Source organism: Hippopotamus amphibius, chromosome 8 (assembly GCF_030028045.1).
Source record: "Hippopotamus amphibius kiboko isolate mHipAmp2 chromosome 8, mHipAmp2.hap2, whole genome shotgun sequence".
NCBI lineage: Eukaryota > Metazoa > Chordata > Mammalia > Artiodactyla > Hippopotamidae > Hippopotamus > Hippopotamus amphibius.
The window spans coordinates 15,512,050-15,529,917 of record NC_080193.1 but is presented as its reverse complement, the minus strand read 5'-3'; the positions used below and the strand labels follow the sequence as shown (position 1 = coordinate 15,529,917).

Sequence of the window (17,868 nt, the reverse complement as noted above, 5' to 3'; positions counted from 1 at the left end):
ACAAGAGTGATGTAGATATTCTGGGCTAGAAAGTTCAGGAAGGGCCTAGATATTCCCATTCACCCTATTTGTCTCTCTGTCTTCTCTTTGGCTCCAAGGCTGGGTCAACTCAATCTTGTCCCCAGGTCCAGTCAATGGACTCTCTTCCCCCTGAGGTCACTCCAACCTTCTAAGACTTCACCTCAGCCAGAATTTCCCCTTCGGATTAGTGGGCTTTGGAGTCCAATAAACCTAGGTTCAAATTCTGGAGCTGCCACTGCTTAGCTCTGTGTCCTTGAGCAAGTAATTCTACCTCTCTGTGCCTCAGTCTCCCCAGCAAGCAGGCCAGTAAAACCCAATTTGCAGAGTGGCTGTGAAGATTAAGGAGGGTTAGTGTGGTCCATAGGAAGTGCTCTAGAAATGGTAACCATGGTGATCTTGAAGAAGTGATGCTTAGCTTATTTGTCAGTTGCTACTTCATCTTTCCAAGCCCCAAACTGCCCCCTCTCCCCACATCCTTCTCAGTATCAGCGACCATCATGTAGTGGTTAATTGCATAGACCCTGGAGCCAGACTTCCTGGGTTCAAATCCTGGCTCTGTCAATACCAAGTGGGTGAGGGGTAAAACATAAGAAGTGCTGAAATGTAGTAAGTGCTAAGTGCTACTGAGTGTATGGATGGGTAGATGAGTGGGTGGATAGATGGGTGGGTAGGTGATGGGTAGGAGGATGAAAAATTGTAAGGCTGTGCTTTTAAAACCCTATTTCCAGAAGTCTTAAGTGCTTGGGGGCTCCCGGGAGGAGAACAGGCAGGCAGGGGTCTTGCCCCCACCCCACGATTCCTAAGTAGCTTCTCTTTCACCTATGTTATATCTTGGCTTCTGCATAAAATTCCATTTGGACTTTTTTTAAATATTTCTAAGTTTCAAAACAAGTTTGAAAATCACTGGTGTAGAGAAGTGACTCGTAAACTTAAAAATGCATCAGAATCACTGGAGGCTCATGGAAACCCCACCCCCAGAGCTGCTGAGTCGGTAAGTCTGGGGTGGGTCCAGAAAATCTGCATTTCTAACTCCCAGGTGATGCTGACGTGGCTGGTCTAGGGACCAGACTTTGAGAACCACTGTCATAGAGAATTTATCCTGATTCCTCCATGCAATTAAATTTAGCTACTGAAGGTCTGGGATGTGCCAGCAGACTGCTTGGAGAACATCAAAAATGGATTCACACGTGGCCCATATCCCTCAAAGAGCTTCTGATCTCAAAACAGAGACGAGAACCCCACACAATTAATAATAATAATAATAATAATAACAACAATAATAATAATTTTAAAAGAAGGAGGAGATACCATTAATTGAGCAACACTGTGCTGAGGGCTTCACAAGCATGATCTCATTTAATCAGCACAATCCTATCAGGTAGGGACTATCCTCATCCCCAGTTTTAAGAGCTGAGAAAGCTGAGGCTCAGAAAGGGTAATTAACCTGCCTAAGGTCACACAGCGAGGAAGTAGCAAAACCCAAGACTGACTCTGAAGCTTTGAAATCACACCATAAACTTGCACACTCCTTTCTTCCCCACAATTAGAGAAGAGTATGAGACAGTTTGCTCGAGTGTCAGTTTGAATAAATCAAATGCCAAAACACATGACGCTAATGAAACTCTGGGCTGTCAGGCTGGGGAGAAGGAAACGGGTTCTCTCATTATGGCTTTAAAAGTCAGAGTGAAGCCAGCAGGATCCCTTTCTGGGGTTCAGGGAGATAGAGACAGCACAGAGCCAGCACGCCAACTGGCTGGGTTGTCACCGCTCATGGACTAGGCGCTTCTCTGATTTCCCCACTGCACTGAGGGTTCCAGGAGCCATAAATCCTGCCTGGGGGTGGGTTGCCCCAGCCCCCGGCCCACCGGAAAAGAGGGGGCAATGAATGTCTATTAAATGGACAATGGAAGATGCCACAGAAAGCTTCCAGACCTGTTGCTCTAGTTTGTTTTTCAAATGAAAGCTAAATGAGGAAGCTAGATACATAGATGAGAAACAGATCGACTCAGAATGGAAGGGGAGTCCACAGCACCCTTCCCCCTCCACCTGCACAGCTGGTAGCCCCCAAGACACTGATGCAGAACCCTGGGGCGGGGGGGAGGGGGCAAGAACAGAGGAGGGAGCTATGCTCCAGTCCAGCTGCCTTAATTTTTATACAGGGGGAAACAGATCCAGAGAAGGGGAAGGGCCTTTCCCAAGATCACACGCGCAGTGGACGAGGACAGAGTCAGATGAGACGTCACACACCTTGACCCCGGTTTGGGTAGCTTTCTGGAATACCGAGCTGGAATTGTAACTGCTCCTCTCCCTACCACCTCCCCGTTACCCTCTCTCCCAGGGACCGGTCTCAGAATTTTCCTTAATTCTTAGAAATAAGCCCAAGTGTGTCATCTTTTCTGTACACGTCTGCGGTATGGTGTGAGGGCGCAGAATTGTACGAGAGGGATGCTTTGGCTGGGGAGGGGGTGTCATGGTGGCTGAGATGCTGTGTCATTGAACTCTGAGTGCCCACAGGCTGAGGCTGAGGCCCCCGCCCAGCTCATCGGGGTGATTGGATGGACACAGAGTAGCCAACTTGGGTCCAGGAGACCTTGAGTCATGCCGTGAGCCGGGACGGAGAATCACAGGTAGAGGGTCCTATATTGGGGGTGCAGGGGATATGTACAGCGAACTTAGGATTCCTTCCTATTTTTCAGGTGGTCCCCTCGGGTGCTGGAGACCTCTCCCCCACCTCTCCCCCACACCCTGATGCCCGTGCTCTCATATTCTTTTTGATGCCTCCTCTGTGGACAAATGCTGCAAGACAGGGTGGCAACCAGAAGATACAAACAGTCCCAGGAGTGGCCCAGCACTCTCATCCCTCTCAAGTCAGCCCCCCATAACAGGGGCTCAGGCCCTGCGTCCCCAAAGCTGAGTAAACAGAAGCACGGACCTACCTTGCAGGTCTGGGAAAACAGGAAAGCTACAGTGAAGGTGTAGCGCCATCTGTCGGCCACTCGGGGAACTGCCTCTCTGCCGAGTAGGCTGAGCAGGGCAAAGGGCGCCAGCAAACTTGCCCGCTGGGGTTCTCAGGCAAGAAGTTGCCTCCTTTTCGCCCATTAAAGTTCCCTAAGAGACCACCTAGTCCAGTTACTCTTAACCTTTTCCAGGTCTCAGGCTTCTTTAAAAAGCCACCGAATACTCTGAATCTTCTACCCCAGAAAAATACACTTGCCCTTGATTTTGCCTATAATTCCAGGAAGTTGGCTATCCTCGGTTTAAGATCACCTTCTGAGACACGGAGATGCCAAGGGCTTTGCCCAAGCTCGCACAGCCCTTTAGTGGCAAAGCCAGTTCTCAGAGTCAGATGTTCCAGCTTCAAATCTAGAGCGTCTTCTGCTCAGGCTGCCTCTTTAAGCCTTAAAGGGCTCCTCCTTCTTTCTTCCCTGTCAGAATCCTGGGAATGTCTGCGGGGTGTTTGACCACTCAACAGCCACACCAGGGACTGTGATACCCTCACGCCTCCCAGGGGTTCCAGGCTCTCGGACAACCCTGTTTCCCGCACTCTGGCCCTACCATCCCCCAGATCCCCCAGGGCCACAGTGGAGACCCACCCCTCTTAGGGATCGTGAGCTGGGAGTCACGAGGGGGATATGATGGGCCTCTGACAGGCGTTTGGATGAACTGCCAAACCTCCCTGGACTTTGACCTCCCTATGCATAAAAAGCCAAGGTTGGGGACAGCTGTCTGCAAGGGCCCTTCTCACAGTGCTGGGTTTCTCATTCTAAATCTTCAAGACTGACCCATAGGCATCGTTCCTCACAAGCACATCTGAGCAACTTCCGCAGCTAAGCCCCCAGGGGCAGGGTTGAAAGCTGAATTCTTTTCCAGAATCAGGAGCCCTGGTTGGGTGGGGTGGGGGACTATTTAAGGGATGGGGGTTCTATGTGCAGTGGGAGCAGGGAGGACACAGAAGAGGCACCCCCTGTGTCTTTCAACACCCCCTGTGAGCCTTCAACTCAGGACAGAGAGGCAGACCAAAGGGCATGGCCTGGGATGGAGGTGTGGGGGTGGATAGGGGCGTGGCTGGGAGGGTTTAATGACGTCACGCACAGAGTTTGGTATACAGCTGATGGCTAACAAGGGGGTTAAGGTCGTCTCATAGCTGGACCCCAGTAAGCTCTTCATTCGTTTATTCACCAAACATTTACTAGGTTTCGGGTTGGAGCAGAGGCTCTTACACTTGAGTGTGGATCAGGATTACCAAGAGAGTTTCCACAAAACACAAACTGCTGGACCTCAGCCTGAGTGTCTGGTTCCACAGGTCTGGGGCAGGGCCCAAGAACTGGCATTTTGAATACATTCCCAGGGGATGCTGAGGCCTCTGGGCCCGGGAACATGCTTTGAGAAGCACTGGCTTCCAGTGACAAGTGAGTCAGACCTGCCGTGCCTTTGTGGAGCTGTTAACGGTCCAGCCATCCAGCTGTAAACAGTAAATATTCTAAAATGTGTTGTGTTATGAAAGGGGAGGAGCAGGGTGCTGTGGGAGCTCAGAGCAGGGGCTTCTGCAAAGAGGGGATGTTTATGCTAAGACCTGAAGGCTGAGTAGAACTGACCCAGCAAAGCAGCAGGGGAGTGTGGAGGTTTTGGTTAAACACTGACTGAGTGGGTGCCGGGACCCATCTCCCATTTCTCATCTTTTCCTCCAGTCAATGGGAAGGAGGCAGGATTAACCCCATTTCACAGATGAGGAAGCTGAGGCTCAGAAAGGCAAAGGACCAGCCCAAGTTCAAAGGCAAAAAAGTAGCCCAAGTCTGTCTGTTCAGAGGACATCTGTCAGCTGCCACACCCCCTCTGTGGCTTCTGCCCTGCACCCCGTGCCCCCCTCCCCTGGAGGAGCCGCCACCTTGACACAGCTGCAGGGCCCGGCCAGCCGCGCTCTGCCCATTCCCGCCGCCCCAGCTCTTCAAGTGTTTTCACTGCTGGGTGAATTCAGCAGATGCCTTTCGATCGCAGCCTATTAAATTAGCCCCTCTCTGCAGCCAAAAGAAGGTAATTATGTTTTCATTAGCCCTGGATAATGTATTACCCCCTCGGTGGCAGCACATGCGCCAACCTCCTCCTTCCCTCTCCTCCCCTTGGCTGCACCAGAGCCCTCTGCTCCCCTGAGCCCACCTCTAAGCTACTGGGTGGCGACTGGCTAGGGTCCAGGGTGGCGGAGAGTGGGGACAGGGACAGCCTCTCTTCACCTGGGAGAAGCCTTTTACCCACCCACCATCCACACAGGGATGGAGGGTGTGGGCCCAAGGGAAGATCCGAGAATAATTGTTATCCTGATGACCATTTATGGAGAGCTTATGTGGGGCTGACCCCTGGATGGGTCTTGGCTGCTTGAGCCCTACAGTGCTCGGGGGTTGGGGTGAGGGTCGGAATTATCAGTGTCTCCCCCAAACACCAAGGGAGTCCTGGCGGAACCAGGCTAGAGAGAAAGCCCAAGCAGCTTTGAAGGGGGAAAGATTTCAGAGGCTACCACGGCCGAGGAGCTTTTGGGGGACCGTCTCTCTGCATAGTCCAAGGGCCATCACGTGGCTATGAGGCTCTGGTCTTTTAGCGCCAGGTTTTGAAGCCTTCTGGCACAAGCAAGGAGGGCCCCCAAATGCCAGACACTCCCCTGCCACCCTCCCCAAGACAGCAACAACGTTTTCACTCTCTCCACAAGGCAGTGATGGAAGAGCCCCACTTTGGGGTCAGTAGGACCAGGTTCTAACAGCTGCTTTTACCATCGAGTAACAGGAGCAAGTCACTTTGCCTCTCAGAGCCTCAGCTTTCCCGACTGTAAAATGGGAATAAGACAAAGCAATCATCCCTTATGATTTTGATAATTATTCAATGAGAAATACCTACAAACTGCTTGGCTCAGGACTGGCAAAATGAGAAGTACTCAGTACAAGATAGCCATTGTCTTTTCCACCATGACAACTAGTATTGTTACTCGTCCCCTTAATCCTAGGGAAACAACCAGAGTAAGGGAAGGGGAGTCTCTGTCTCTCTCTTTCTCTCTTCCTTTTCCCTCTTTCTGCCTCTCTCTCCCCCTTTATCTCTCTCTGTCTCTCTCTCTCTCTCTGCTGATGTCTCTGTGTCTCTTTCACACACACACACACACACACACACACACACACACACACACACACACACGACCCCTGGTAGTAACTGGCTCCTTCCCTGGGCTTGGATACCCATCTTCCCAGATCTGTCTCCAGAGCTAGGTTACCGTGCTTTGCTCTCAAGCGCGCCAGATCACCTGCTGGTGAGGACAGAATTGGGGGAGTGGGGTTTCTGTCCCCCACTCCCCAGACCCAGGCCAACTCTGCCTTCTGCAGGCACAGCCCAGCCTTGGCCCTGACCCCACCATCTCGTGGCTGCCCATCCCCTACCAACCACCCTTCTCCCCCAGTCAGAGCAGCTGGTGCTCCAGGAGAGAAGGTGCCCCCACCTGGGGCCACCTCTCGCCCTGACTCACACAGCCAGGCTGTTTTGAGTAGGTAAATGGCCAGCCCAGTGGAAGAGCAGCTTCTTTTCCTCTGGCTTCCTGATTTTCCCCAGTTGCCATGGTAATTGAGGGGAGCAGCATTCTGAGTCTGACTCTGATACCACTGAAGCCCAGTGCTCAACTTTGAAATGGTTCAGGCACGAAAAGCTGGGCCCAGGCTGGAAGGACGCAGCTCCAGTCCGGCTTCTCCAGGATGCTCGATGCGGGCTTTATGTCCCTGCTCTTATTCTCATTATGCTTATTATTCTTTGGGGCTACTGTTTACTGAGCATTTACTATATGCCAGGCACTGTGCCAAGAGCTTCACCAACATCACCTGGTTGTTGGCATCTTCACAACGACCCCAGGCCCATTTCACCGTGAGGGAAACTGAGGCTCTGAACCTTGCGCCACATGGCAGTCAGGAAGTGGCAGAGCCCTGGGGCTGAGAGGGAATTTATTCCAGCATCTTCCTTCCAGCATGTTGAAGACAAACAGACCCACAAACAGACCGCCACGGGGTCCACCGCTCTGCCAGCTTCTTCATTCTTTCCTCCCCTCCTCATGCCCCCACCCCCCACCTCTCTTCCTGCCCCAGAAGTCACACACCCTTCTCCCAGCGCTTGATGTGCAAGACGTTTAGAAAAGCATTCATTAGTAACAAAGGAGGGGGATTCCTCTTTGCCTCTTCTCTGCACAAGTCAGAGCCTGAGTGGGCTTGTTCGGCTCACTCAGCAGAGCTGGGAGGAGGGAGGATCAAGCCACCGGGAGCCAGGTGCTGTGTGTGTGAGAATTCTCTTCTCTTTCCTAGTTTTCCCCCATTTCCCCAAGAGTGTGTGAGCAGCAGAGACAACAGTGAAATGCAAAATCCTTTGCAATCTGCCCAGGAAAAGACAGCTTTTGAGCCGGGTTTATATGGTTACCCATATGTTAGGGCCCCTAAGAAAGGAAGGAAGGCTTGCTTCTCGGCATCCTCCCCTCCTCCAGCCCAGCCCTGGGCCTTTCACACCTGCAGGTTTATCGGGCCACAGGTGAGCCTGTGCCCTCTGTCCTTCCCCCTCCCCAGGTGCCAGGCCTAAGCGCTGCTCCAAGGGAAGACCAGAACAGGGCAACATTTCCAGAACCAGCCGCCTCTCTCCCTGTCTGCCCAGCCAAGAGCCAGGCTCAGAACTCAGGCTCCTGGGGGCTTCCAGCCATGTCCAGCATGAAAGGCTGTGTGGCCCACTGTCCCATTAAGGAATGTGATGGGACAGTGATACCTCAACACTGATGTAGGGGCAGAAATAAATATCCCTGCCTCCTGTGGGGCCCTCTCTGCCCAGAAAGCTGCCCTGTGGCTACTACACTCAGCCCCCTTCAAGCTCCCAGAAATTGTCATGGGGGGTGTGTGTGTGTGTATGTTTCCTGATAGAAAAAAAAAATGGAAATTGAGTTATATAAAAGATGTATGCTTTGGAGCCCAGAGAGGTTCTTTTAATGAGGGTTGCGACGTCTGCCTCCCCACACCCATAAACCAGCCGGGTTGGACGTCACCGCTAATTTGTTTCAGCGATGATAGGATAAAGGAGGGACATTAAGAAATAAATTCCCCCTCACGACCCTCGCTGAGCGCACGGCTCTGCCCATACATATTTACGCCGTGTTTCCGGTCGCTGGGCGAGGAGCTACTTAGTCCCGAGGCTCCTCCGAGGGGCAGCCAGGCGGCGAAAGGCGGCCGGGCGGACGGGGTGAGCCAGGGGCGCGCGCGGGGCGCCCGTCACTGCGCCGGGGAAGCCCACAGCCTCCGTCCCGAACTTGGGTTCGCTGGGGCGGAGGGAGGGGAGGGGACCTGGGAGGGGTGGGGGCTCGGGGAGAGGGGGCGGGAAGAGATCAGAGAGGCACAAAGCGGCGGGGAAGGAGGAGGGATGCGCGCGGCTCCTACCCAGAGGTGAGTGGGTGCGACTGGCGCCTTCCAGCCGCGCGGGGCGGCGGACCGGGAGGATTTGGTACCGGGAGCGCGGTGGCTGCAGGCACCCGGGAGGAAGAGGAGGAGAAAGAGGAGGAGGAGGAGGAGGAGGAGGCGGGCAGGCGAGCGGACCAGCGGGCGGGCGGGTGCGCAGCGCAAAGGGGCAGCCTCGGCACTGCCCGGCTCGGCAGCAGGTGAGTTCTCGGCCCAGGCGTCCCGCGTCCCCTCGCTGTCCCCTAGGGTTCCCGGCTCTCGCGCCAGCCCCCAGTGCTCGCGGGGAGGCGCGGGGTTTGCGCGCGTCCCAACTTGGTCCCGGCGGCCTCGATCTCCTCCCAGGAGGCAGCCCCAGGCCGGGGGCTCCGGTGCGGGCGATTGTCGCGCCCGCCGCGCTCCAACTTTGCAGGGACCAGCGTCCCTCTTCCGCCGCGCGCTCGGCTCCGAGCTGCGCGCCTGCGGTAATGGCGGCCTCTTTGGCACCGCGCGCTACCCCCCGCGGGCAGGCGGAGGCTGGGGGACGCCAGTCCCGAAGGATCGTTGCACCTGCCCGACCTCAACTTTCAGCTTTCCTCCGTGCCCGGCTCTGCCGAGGCACGGGCACCGCGAGCCCGCGGTGATGGCGGACTCTTTGGCATCGCACGCCACCCGCGGTGGGGGGCCCGAGGCCGGGAGCGTTCTGCTCCGGGAAACGCTGTTGCTCCCGACTGGCTTCCAACTTTACGAGGATTCTTACTGCGCTCCCGGTCATGGCGGGGCCGCCTGCACCTCTTACTTCTTGCATCCGGGCGGCATTGGGGTGCAAGAGCGCTGGCTCCCGGAACCTAGGAAAGTTGTGCCTCCTGCTCGAAAGAAGCTCTAGAGCTGCCTGACGGGCGAGGGGCGCACTCTGCTGGGATTCGGGGCCGGGCAGTGCACCACAAGTGGTGGGTTTACTGCCAGGTAGCCAAGGGTCAGAGCAGGGTCCCCGTGAGATCCAACTTCCAGAGCCACCCCAGGGGTCCTTGGGCCCGCGGGCCGGACAGGGTTCTCCGAACTGTGCTCTAGAAACCTCGAGACCCTTTCCTCCATCCCCAGGTCACTGTGGCCGGAGCTGTCGCTCAGACGGCGCTGTCTGAGGCGGCACCCAGAAAGGAGAGGCGCGCGCCCAGAAGGCAATAGAGTGAGGGCATCCCAGGGTTCTAATCCTAGATTTATGCTTTACTTGCTGTGTGATCTTAAGTTAGTCCTTTTGCTTCTCTAAGCCTCAGTTCTCTTGTCTGTAAAATGGGGGAAACAATACCTTTCTTGTGCGACTGTCGTGGGGACCTTAAAAAATCACAAATGTGAAGGTACTCCCATAGCCCAGCTGAAACACAACTTCAGGCCCCAGAAGAGCACACAAGCGGCCATGGGAGACAGCATCCCTGGGCAGAGGTGTGTGTGGTGCTGGGAGGCCACCAAGACACATCATCTGGCCTCTGGTGGTCCAGAACCTTGTAAGAGAGAAGCAAGGAGCTGACCCCTCAGGCTGGTCCCCTAGAGGAATGAGGGGAAACTTCCCTCTTTCTTCCACCTTTCTGTAATTGGTATTGGGGCAAACACACTGCATTCACAAAGGTGCAGGGGTGCACTGATTTTCCCCATTGTTGTTTTGAACTTAAGGAAAAACAGGGAAGGAGTCTCCTGTGCCCCAGCCTGGAGGGGTAGTGTCCATTCTCCTCTGCCCTCAGGACTCAGCAGACAAATTTGAGAAGCCTTGGCATGTGTCCAAAGGGAGTCTTTCTGTCCCACCATTTCCACCCCCGCCACCCCAGTCCTTTCCACTAATCCAAATTCTAGGAGCCCCCGAAAGAGCGCACAGCTCTGTGTTGTCTCCAAGGTGCTGTTATGCACAAGGTATCCCTGGAATACCCCCAGGAATACTTTTAAAAACTCCCCTAGGTCACCAGCACAGTGATCTGAATCCCATTTTGCAGCTTTGGAAACCGAGGCAGCGCAAGCCAAGAGGCCTGCCCATAGCCACCTACCTGGTAAGTGGCACACCTGGAGACCTCAGTCCCAGTTTTTAGTTTCTTATTTTGAGGGGGAGGGTTGCCCACACCTGGGCGCATAAGCAGTCTGTGCTCCTGCCTTAGCACCCACAGCCTCATTTCCCGATACGTCTGCACAACGGGAAGCTACCCCAACAGTCAGGGATGCAACTGTATCTCCAGATATTGTGGATTCCCCCAAAGTCCCAGGCATGTAGGGACAGAGCAGGCAGCATACTAGAGAGATCTGGTAAGGACCTCTGCTTGAGGCCAAGCTTAGCTCACTCCATTGGCTGTGTGACCTCTGGCTGATCACTTAACCTGTCTGAGCTTCAGTTCCATTATCTGCAAAATGAGAACAAGAACTTCCACAAGGCATTGTTTTGAAGATTTTGTGGTAATGTATGTGAAAGATGTTCTGGAAACAATAGTTTTATGCCAAGGTTGATGAATATAGAGGAAAGAGAACCGAAGAGGGAAGTCTTCTGTGGCACCTTTTGGGGCGGGTAGTGTGGTTGTGGTTTCTGGATCAGCTTGCCGTTTGTTTGTTCCTCCTGCCTCTTCATCGTCTTCCCCAAATGGCCGAAGCCAGCCCTCCCTACCCACCCACTCCCAAAGGCTTTATCTTCCCTGGGGAAGGACCTCACCGGAAAGGGTGAGAGGCTAGGAGCCGTGTGGTGGGGTAGGCTGCTCTCTGAGGGTCTCTGCCGCGGAGCTGCGGGGAGCTGTCCAAGGTACCACCTGGACAGTTATCCAAAAACTTTCCCTCTCACTGTTGGGGGTGCTAATTTCCTAGGATGCAGGAAGACCTGGCAGTCAGTTCACCCGAGTGTTGTGAGCACACATGGGTCTGGCTGTGTTGCCTTCTTGGGGTGTATGCTCTGGGGTGCCTTATGGCAAGACTCAGTAGGTTGCCCGTCAGGCCTTGGTGAGCCTTGGAATGTGGTTGAGAGCTCCAGGCAACAATCGTGACCGTTAGAACTGGGGCTTTTTCCTATTAGCAACCAGAATACTCAGCAGTTGCACTTGGCATTCCGGGAGGAATTTTCATCTGGCCAGTTTGAATAAAGGGGCATGCTTCCCACCACCAGTCAGTGTGGGTTTATGTAGTTAACAACACAAAGGCTGCAACAACTGTAAACATGACCGTTTTCCTCATCCTAATACAGGATAGCATTTGGGCAGATCTAATCTGGCAAATGCCAAACATCAGCCCACTGCACCATCAACATCAGAATCCACAAAGGAACTGGTCAAAAACAGAGATGCCAGATCCCACCCCAGATGCAATGAATGAGTGTCCCCAGGGGAGATTTGAAGTTTCTGTATTTTTAACAAGATTTCTCCACAAGATTCTGATGCCCTCAGCTCTTGTCCAGCATGCTTATTTTACAGATGGAGAACCCAAAGCCCAGAAAAGGTACATGTCTTGCTGAAAGTCACACAGCACGGTATTGACAAAGCTAGGATAGAACCTCAGTGTCTTGGCTCTTTGCCCAGTGCTCGTTTATGAGAACACCACACTTACTTCCGTGTAAAGAAGCCCCATAGATTCTGTACTGGAAAGAAATTTAATTCCATCTCTCTCCTGGTTGTTATCATAGGCTGGACAAACTGTTCGGGAGAGACTGACCTTGACTCCACCCACCTCGACCTTGCCATGCATTAAGACCCAAGTCCTCAGCTAATGTTGGCCATCAGCCCCTTTGGTTGCTCCATCTATCCTTTCAGAAAGGAAATTCCTTTTTAAAGTGACATAATGGGTATAACTTTAGGAACCAGGTAATCCCAGGAGCTAATAAACCCTGTCTACCTATCATCGAGTTCACCAAAGCCATTGGTTTGGGCTCATTTCGGCAGCCAAGTCAGCCCCCACCCAACCTTTGCAAGTCCTGTGTATGTTTATGACACTGACGTGTCTGCTCTCAGGGAAGGAGAATGATGAGTAGGACCCTGCAGGGCTGGAAAATTGAGTCCACATGAGTCTATGAGATGAAAAGGATCTATCAACAGAAAATGCCCCTAAGTCCCCAGTAAAAGTGTACCTGACAGGGTGCAGTGGACGTGGACTTGGCATAGTCATATTTAGCAATGATCAGCCAGAGATGAGCAGCCGTCCTGTGTGGTTCTGCAGCAGACGTCAGCACATTTGTCAACTGTGTAATGATGAGTGTTAAGTGGCAGACCCAGTGCCGGGCCCCAAGGGCAGGTGCTCAGATGAAGGTGGTGTGAGCCCTGCTCTGACAACCCCTGCAGTCTGGTTGGGTAGCAGGCACCAAACAAACCCGATACCAGGCTCGAAGTTTCAACGAGAGAGGTAGAGGTGCAATATTGCTGCGGCACTCAGGATGGGTGACTGAAGGGATCAGGGAAGACTTCACAGAGGAGGTGGCATCAGCACTGGTCGCCTTCTGATGTGTAGCACCCTCTCAGTGACAGGGTCTCCGATGCTGAACTGGGTCAAGTGCAGCCAGAGCTTGAAAGGCAGAGCATGCACCGGGAATCAAACGAGGATGTCATCTGGGGAAGCATCTGATGCCAGGCTCTGGCACTTGTGGATTCTGTGACTCAGGGTGAGTGAGTTACCTCTCTGAACCTCAGGGATGTCATCCATTATATGGGGATTATAACTACTGCATGGGGTTGTTAGAAGGATTCGGTGATGTCGTGTAAATGTCATTCTGGAAAGGAGACAGACAGCATCAGGCCCGTGTCAGTGATCAGAACAAAGAAAAGAAATACAAAAAAGAGAGACCCCTTTAGTTAGCCAGCTGTTGTGGGCTGTACCCATTTCCCTCCCTCAGCCCCAGTTTTCTCATCTGTGACATGAAGGAGCTGGAATTCAAGGGCAACACCATTCGGAAACGTGCAGATATGTTCTATCTAGCTGGTGCAGGGTTTGCGTTTCAGTTTGGTTTGGTCTTTTTTCTTGCCTTTAGGTCACAGGGTCCCACTATTAAGTATTGTTTGTCACTTGCCTGCTTTGAGACATTTCAGTTTACAACCCCTGGACTAACGTCCCCCCAAGATCTTTTCCACCTTATGTTCTATGCCTCACCCGAGAAGAACATTCACCCCATTCTTGTCCATCAGTGGCATTCATGATTTCAGCTGACAGTTCCAAAAAAAAAAGTTGCTCTGTTAGGATTGAAAACAGATGTCCTTTGCATGGGGCAAAGTCTCCATTTCCAGCCTGGGCAATGTTTTCTTTCTCCCCACCTCTGGCTTGTATATTCTGTTACCTACCATCATTAGATCACCTCTTCTTAAATGGGATCCCCAGAAAATACAGACTTTCTTTTTGGCCATGCAAGATGCTTCTGGAGTCTTGGGCTACAGGCACCTGAAAGAAATTCCACGGGTTTTCAGGGGTGTCCTAAAAAGTGCCTCAGCTTCTGCTGGGAAACTTTGCCCACCAGCATTAAATAATATTTAGGAATCTCTTATTCAAAGCCTGACAGCTAAATTGCTACTGTGGAGATTAAACAGGTGAGCCTTTCTGGGACCTGTTTGCAGGTAGAAATGAGAAAGGGAGCTTGTGAACTCAAGCTTGCCCGACTTCAGATAGTATCGAGCAGCCAGCTGTTTTCAGCTAAAGGATTTCTTGTCATGAACAAGAGTCAAGGCAGCTGCTTCTTCATCTAACAAGCAAACTCTGAGCTCCTAGCTCTGGGCCAGAACCCGTAGGACAGGCTGGGGCAGAAAGAAGTAGAAGACATCATCCTTACCCTCAAGCAGCTCTTGGGGTCTGAGAAAGGGATCAACTTGCCAGTAACTAGAGTGCAAAGGGGCAGATGATGTGAGCAATCTATCCTATTTGGTGATTGAAATAGCCATATGGGTTGCATTGTGCTGTATTTCATTCCAGGAATTTTAAGCATAAAAATGTAACCCACAGGGATAAATCAGAATAGTACTCAATAGCCACTGACATATTTTGGGCAGGATTTTCTCTTTGATTTTTGAAGCAGTCTCTTTGCTCTGAAATATCCAATAAGGAAAATGAAAACCAATTATATTCATGTACCAGGATTCAGGTAATGAAAAGAGTCAATAATATCTCTGTGCTAGTTTATTAAGATAAGTCTTAGCTGAAAAGACCTTCATTTGTCATTTCTCCCCAAATATCACAGTTGTCACTGACTGAAATCCCTTGTTTTCTCACAATGCATGCTCTAAAAGGGTGAGACTGTTTGGATCTTTTTGGCTTGATATTTTTATTGTTTTTGATTATTTGGAAACAAACACGCAAAACTCTTACATGCAGATAACTGTGGTTTCTTTAATTGCTGCTTTCAGTGCCCAGGGTTTCTTGGGGGTATCTTCTTCAAGATTTGCCTTCAGAAATTATGATATTTCTTTCTGAATCTCCCTACTGGTGCTATTTCATTGGGCTTTTAAGAGTTCATTTGCTTTTCAGAAACAGCAAGAAGGCACTGGGAGTCATATTTTGTGGTTAAAACCAGAGGTTACGTTGAATGAAATCCTGTGGCGATTTCGTTTGGAGGAGGGCTCCTTTTTAGAACAATATTGTGTAATCAGATTGGATTTCTTGTCTGGTTCTAAACTGGTATCTGAGTCAAGCATTGCGCCCTGTGCATTTCATCTTGGAAATCTGATGACCAGCCACGAAGCCAAAAATCTTCCTGTTCAAGAACCCCTTGACGGCCTGTTTCTGTGCAGTAGATTGAGTTTTCTCTCCTGAGCAGTGGGGATTAGATTTACTACTTCACTTGCCATTGTTTAAAACACAACCTTAGCTGAATAGTTGGTGAAATTTGCAAGTATCTTAGGTGTAATGATGATGCTTTGAGTTTTCTCTGGGATATGCACGCTTAAAAATTTAGGCTGGAGCATCATGACGTCTGCAAATTATTTTCAACTGGTTCAGTGCAAAGATGATAGATAGAAAGACAGACAGGTAGATAGATAGAGTCAGAGAGAGATGAGAGATAACATATAAATATATAGGTAGATGAGTGGTTGGATGCACGGCTGGATGGATGAATAGATAGATAGATAGATAGATAGATAGATAGATAGATAGATTAGATAGAGTCAAGGAGAGAGATGATGGATGAATGGATGGGTGGATGGGTGGATGGATGGCTAGATGGATACAACAGAGGAAGCAAATATGGCAAATGCTAATAACTGTTGAATATAGCTGGAAGTTTATAGGTATTATTGCATTATTCTTTTAAATTTTCTGTGTTTAAATACTTCAAAATAAAAAGTCGGGTGGCAAGAATGGCTTTAGTTAGACGTTCTTCTGTATTAAAATTTCCCAAGCTTCTTGAGAGAATAATATTCAACCTCCCCATCTCTATCTCCCCTCCCCCCACACATGCACGCGCACACACACACACACACACACACACACACACACACACACACACACACTCATAAGCGCCTGTTTTCCTGGAAGAAATAATCCTGCAGTTTAGCAGAATGTCACTGTTTTCCATGGCAGCCTTTCTTTACATTTTTCCCTCAGCATTTTAATTAGAGCTGTGAGTCACCGTGCTTTATGAAGGCTGGTGACAATGTCATTTACGGCTGTTTAGCATCCCAGTCGAGCCCTCTTCCACGGTGCTCATTACATCAGGGGCAGTGAGCAGTGAGCAGGCGACAGTTCCCTCTGTCAGCAGCAGAGCAGGCTCCAGGCCTCTTGAGGAATTGAGAAATGAGCTTGAGGTTTCTCCCTGGAATATCTTCCAAAGTTGCCTTTTCTACCACTGGCTTTCCAGCCAGGGCATGCTGTAAAGAGCTCTGAAGGGTGAATCAAAACTGCAGCTTTGACATCCTTCTTAGTGTCAGCAAGCTTTTCTCCCAGGCACAAGGGTCTGACTTGCCATGACATCAGCTCATGAATGTATCAGACACCTCTAGATGTGAGGTGATGCCGGGGAGGCAGGATTCTAGCCAAACTGGAATCAAACCCAACTGCTACCGTTCACCCTGTAACCTTGGGCAAGTTATTGAATCTCTCTTAAAATGTCCTCTTCCTCTCCTGTAAACATGAGGATAACTCCACTTCACTGGGCGATTGGGACCATTCCATGCTTGACTCATATTGGGTGCTCTGTATGGTTATTAGTAAGGATGAGGATGGCCATTAGGGTAATTCCTTTTAGATCTGCTATGCCCTTGACCATAGCATCGCTTCTGAAGAGCCTTCATCCCTAGACCCAACATGCAGTGAGGGTGAAGGTTTGTCAGAGTCCAAGCAGGAAACAGAAGGTTCCTGCAACAGTGATACTTTATCCCAAGATAATTTAATAAAGGAATTACTTAAGGACATGGTTTTAGGCACTGAGAAGGGAGGGCGAAGTGTCTAGAAGCTAGCAACAAGGCGAGTGAGGACCACCCCAGGCCTGATGAAGCAGGGGGAGCGGACAGTGTTACTGAAGCCCTTTGGACCATGGGATGGGGTGGCAGAGGCGGCAGGGGCGAGGGGTGTCCCAGCAGAAGCTGTGCTCACACAGGAGGGCCGAGCTCTTCAGCCCACAGCACTAAGACAGGAGGGAGCAGCCTCTCTCTCCTCCGTCTCTCTCGTCTTGCTTGTGTTTCCCAGTGGAGGCCTCCAATCCAAAGCCAGAGGGCAAGGAGCTATTGATGCCCAGAGAGGTCAGCCACCTCCTGGGGCCCAGATAAGTTTGGAGAAGGATGGAGGACGGATCTGGGGACAAAGGATGGAGAACAACCAGCACAGACAAGGAAAAGAGGACGAGCTTGCCGTTAATTGTCACTGAAACCAAGCTCAGATCATTAGCTGTGAACAGAAAGATGCGTTCCTGATCTGGGATGTGCTGGAGCATCTCCAGTTTTCCGTAGGATCCTCATAAAATCTTCAAAATGAATCAGGCGTTTGCTTTCATGTCAAACATTGAAATATATCCCTAGGTACTTTGAGGAAATGGGATTGGGCATTAGAAAATCAGATGGACAGTGCCAGGGCATTGAGACTTAACCAGCAAATTGTAGAGTAGAGTCCCAGGTCCATAAAGCACCTGATCTATTGAGGAGACTTGCTGAATACGCTGCTGAAATAGGTTCGGTGTTCAGTCAACAAGTAACTTGTTTCGTGTCTGTTGAACTTCCATTCTGTGTTGTTCTGAGCACACGTCTGGGGCCAGTGGGCAGCTGTGTCGCTCCAGACAGGTGTGAATATTGTGAAAACAAGAGAAGTTCATGGATATCAAACAAGGTATTCTAGCGGTGGTATCCCAGGGACCCTGAGATTTTTTGCACCTTCAGGGACTGTAGTAGATTAAACATTGAGGAATTTTCTTGGTGAAAGCAATGCAATGTGGTTGAAAGAACCCTGGGGGTGGGAGCTGGGTGTGTTATGTTGTTCCAGCAAAGATACTAACACTGGCCAACAT

The 17,868-nt window shown here is 51.1% G+C and overlaps 1 protein-coding gene across 5 annotated transcripts in view; it reads left to right on the top strand.

Annotated features, from left to right (window-relative positions):
- Positions 1 to 8,127: 8,127 nt before the first annotated feature.
- Positions 8,128 to 17,868, top strand: part of NOS1 (nitric oxide synthase 1) — a 123,377-nt gene continuing 113,636 nt past the window's right edge. For 2 of the 5 annotated variants that reach the window (XM_057745190.1, XM_057745187.1), the window contains exon 1: positions 8,546 to 8,668. The gene's annotated coding sequence lies outside the window, so the exon portion shown is untranslated. Of the gene's footprint in view, positions 8,257 to 8,545; positions 8,669 to 12,913; positions 13,054 to 17,868 lie in introns of those variants that run through there. The other 3 variants (XM_057745188.1, XM_057745189.1, XM_057745191.1) reach the window with 3 other exon arrangements.